This window comes from Myodes glareolus, chromosome 20, assembly GCF_982192425.1.
Source record: "Myodes glareolus chromosome 20, mMyoGla1.1, whole genome shotgun sequence".
Lineage (NCBI taxonomy): Eukaryota > Metazoa > Chordata > Mammalia > Rodentia > Cricetidae > Myodes > Myodes glareolus.
Window position 1 is genome coordinate 62,914,556 of NC_142045.1, and position 3,914 is coordinate 62,918,469.

General features: G+C 42.0%; 1 pseudogene; it reads left to right on the forward strand.

The window, feature by feature from the left end:
• Window positions 1–2,624: 2,624 nt before the first annotated feature.
• Window positions 2,625–3,596, forward strand: LOC125412123 (AMMECR1-like protein pseudogene; annotated as a pseudogene).
• Window positions 3,597–3,914: the final 318 nt, after the last annotated feature.

Genomic DNA, 3,914 nt, shown 5'->3' on the forward strand with positions numbered 1-3,914 from the left:
TCGATATGGACTCATGTGGTCAGAAAAAGAGAGATATACAGTAAAGAGAGATTCAAAGATGAAGCTAAAGTTCTTAAAGTGAAAAAAAAAAGAAAGAGGGTAGTCGGATGTGGTGGTACACAACTTTAATCCCAATGCCTGGGAGGCAGAGGCAGACAGACCTCTGTGAGTTCAAGGTGTGGTAGCACACACCTTTAATGCCATTGCCTGGTAGGCAGAGACAGACAGATTTCTGTGAGTTCAAGACATGGTAGCATACACCTTTAATCCCAGCACTGGGTAGGCAGACACAGTCAGATCTCTGTGAGTTCAAGGACAGCCTGGGCTAAAGAGTTATTCCAGGACAAAGATATACAGAGAACCTGTCTCAAAAAGTAAAAGTAAAAATAAAAAAATAGAGGTTAATATAAAACTACACAAAGATGGAAAATACACAAAGAAACTTGATACTGTATGCTATTATGTTCTATTTGAATTGTTTGAATGCTGAGGAAGGAGCAACAGCTGCTAAAAGATGTTTGCTTATAAATGCTGGGGGATTAACCCAAGATAAGTATTTTGAAAATACCTTGGCTTCAAAAGTGAAGTCGAAATGTATGTTACTTTGGAGAAGAGATTTTGCTTTTGTTTCCACAGGAAATGAGATGCTGTGGATTCATTCTGAGTTAAGAAAAATCAGATTTCACCAAGGAAGACCACCTGAAGAATCTCTGGTAGGAACAGATGGCCCTATGTCTAAGTTCTACATCCAGAACAGATTCAAGACTGCTGCCTGAGATGATCAAGACTCACAGGATACTCCAGTCAGGACTTAATTATAACTCTAAATTTTTTTTAGGTCCCCATAAGATTATCAGTGCCCCCAACCAGCGGGAAGTAGCCTGGGAAACTATACCCACATTCCCAACAAATGGACTATGGATATTTTCCTTTTTTTTTTTAAAGAGGGGAAAATGGTGTGGGAGAATTGTCTGTATTCTGTCAATCATATTTTAAATAAATGCTGATTGGCCAGGCAGGAAGTAGAGGTGGGAAAACCAGAAAGGAAGTAGAGGTGGAGCAAAGATTACAGGAGTATCCTGGGAAGCAGGAAGCTCCCTCGGCACTCCTGCACAGACCACCGAATGGGCTAACATAAGTTATAAGAACTAATAAGTAGCCTGAGCTAATGAGCCAATCAGTTTATAATCTTATGGAGTCCTCTGTGTGATTTTCTTTGAGCCAACCGGTTGTGGGGTACTGGGCAGGACAGAAACCCCAACAAACAGGCCCCTTCATGTTACACAGAGAGAATGAGAAAAAAGGCAAGACCTGCCAGAGCCATGCTCAGGTGGGCTAGTATCCCTTCAAATACAAAGTACATGAACAAAAGTTCTCAGAGATATGCCAGCCTCTTATTGCCCCATGTTTCTAGTGCTGTTCTCAGTATATCTAGGCCCAAAATGAAGTCTTGCTGATTCCAGAAGCTAGGAGTGACTTGCACTATATAGAGAACTCTCTTTTGGTAGTTAAAGAATCCAGAACACTCCTGAGTCTTTGATTTTCAAAAAGCTGTTATCAAATGCTTTCATCTTTCTCTCATGTAGATTGTTTACAAGCTGTCTGTGTGAATATGGTGTACATGATTTGACCAAGATTTCAGACTGGGAATTCTCTTCAAATGTGCATCTTGCAACTATCAGTTCATCTTGTTAAGGACTGGCCAGAAATTGGTTTTGTTTCTTGTAGCTCAATTATACAGCTGCATAAATATTTAATATTCTTGGCTCTATTTCATGACCTTGACTTCTGGATGTGTCTGAATGTCTCTGAAAGGCATGCTGGATAAATTCCCAAGATGTCAAGTCACTGACAAAATTACTCAAACATGATAAGGTCTAGCAACTTCCTTTCTAGGGAAAAAAGATGCTGAACACCAGATATTTGACTACAAAGTGCTTAACTCTGCCTTTCATGAAAATTTTGAGCAGACTGTTTTGAAGCTGCAAAGATGACTAGATGTAGGATTTCTGGTCTAAATAAAGCATTATTCAAAGTAATGGGCTACTCAGAAAGACTCCGGGCCAGCCACATTCAGAGAATCCGGCCACATTCAGAGAATCTGGTTGGATCACGTGCTCGTTCAGTCGCAGTTCAACTGCCCTTGGTAAACTCTCATTAGATCCGACCCCATTGACAATGACACTGGGACTAGTTTCCTCTGCATATACTGGATTTTTGGGATCCAGTCTGTTTGGATACTCACCTTCCTGGACCTGGAGGGAGGGGGGATGAACTTGAACTTCCCACAGGGCTGGAAACCCTGACTGCCCTTAGGGACAAAGAGGGAGGAGGAGGGGGGGGAGTGGGAGGGTGTTGGGAAGAGGGGTGTAAATGGAAACTTTTATAATTTAATAAAATTACTTTAAAAAAAACAAAAAAACAAAGTAATGGGCTATAAAATTGAATATAGGAAGTTACTTTTAAAAACATACAGTTAAAAAAATGACAGCCAAAACCCATAGATCCAGACATGGGTGAGCCACACTGGGTGGCCTCCACTCCTGCAAGAGGAACCCAATAGGTTCCAGGTCTTCCTGAAGAACCTCTCTCACCACCACCTGCCTGAGACTTGGTGCAGGAATGGAATTGGAAGAAAGAAGAACCATTACAGAGACAAAATAGCTTCCCTTTCCTACTGTAGCTGTTTCCTCTGGGAATATAAACTTTCTGCTTTCAGGATCTGCAGTATTTCAAATCACAAACACCAAATCAAGATGGAAAAAGGTTGTTGCATTCCTCCCCTTGAATCCAAGTTGGCAGCAGGCTGTTGTGGGTCAAAAGTCCCAAATTATCTGGAACCTCTGGGATCTAAAAACTCTCCTCTCCTCTCATATGACTGAATCCTGTATCTAGAACCCCAAGCCTCTCTCCTGGCCCAATGGAACTGCCAATACCACCAAGAATCTGGTGGTGACTATAGAAATGTGCTGCTACTGCTTTGATATACTCTACTGTCACCTCTATGGCTTCCTACAGACACAACTTCCTAGATTCACTAATGAGCCCTATCCTGTCTTTGTGACCTGGAAGACAGGGCCAGACAAGCTGCATTGGAACCTTCTCAGCCATGAATCTTCATTCAGGATTCAGTGAGTTTGTGTTAACAAGTGCAATTAAAGACAGTCAATCCTGCCCACCCCAACCCACCTCCCCTCTCTGACCTGAAAGGAACTACCCCAATTTTTTTTTTTATTCTGTCTCCCTTTTTACTAACTTTGAAGATTCCAGTAATTAACTGGACTGGAAGGTAAGGGTCCATGGGATTCAGATTGAATTCATCAATGAAAAAGGTATCAAATGCATAGCCACATATTTACCTGAGGTTACTATGAAACAAAACTGGGATCAGATCCAGAAAATGGACTCCTTGCTCAGGAAAGGTAGCTTTAAGGCTCCAGTTATCAGTGAATTCAGAAAATCAATCAAACTCACCAAGTGAGAAGATGACAAACAGTTATGCAGAATATATTGTTTCTCAACAACACTGTTTCCAGGATGGCACTCTTTATGCCCTACCCCTCTACGGTCATTACTCCTGGCACACAGCTACATGATCAGTCTCACCACCCTGTGACCACCAATGGCTATGACATCATTGGAGCAGATGCCTCCTCTTCCTGGTCCAGTTAATCCTATTACTGCACCATTTTATGATGCTAGCTTCCAATGCCAAGTCTGCCTTCTGCTGACTGGAGGATGTGGGGTTACATTGATTCTAAGGGAATATGAGGGACCCAAGACTTATATAAGCCTTTCCTCAGTCTGGGCTTCTGTTGGATCAGGGCTCCCTAATAACCAGTGAGAATGCCTGTATGGGTTCAGCAGACCATTATCTGGTGATTTCTGACATGTATGTTGGCCACACAATGAAA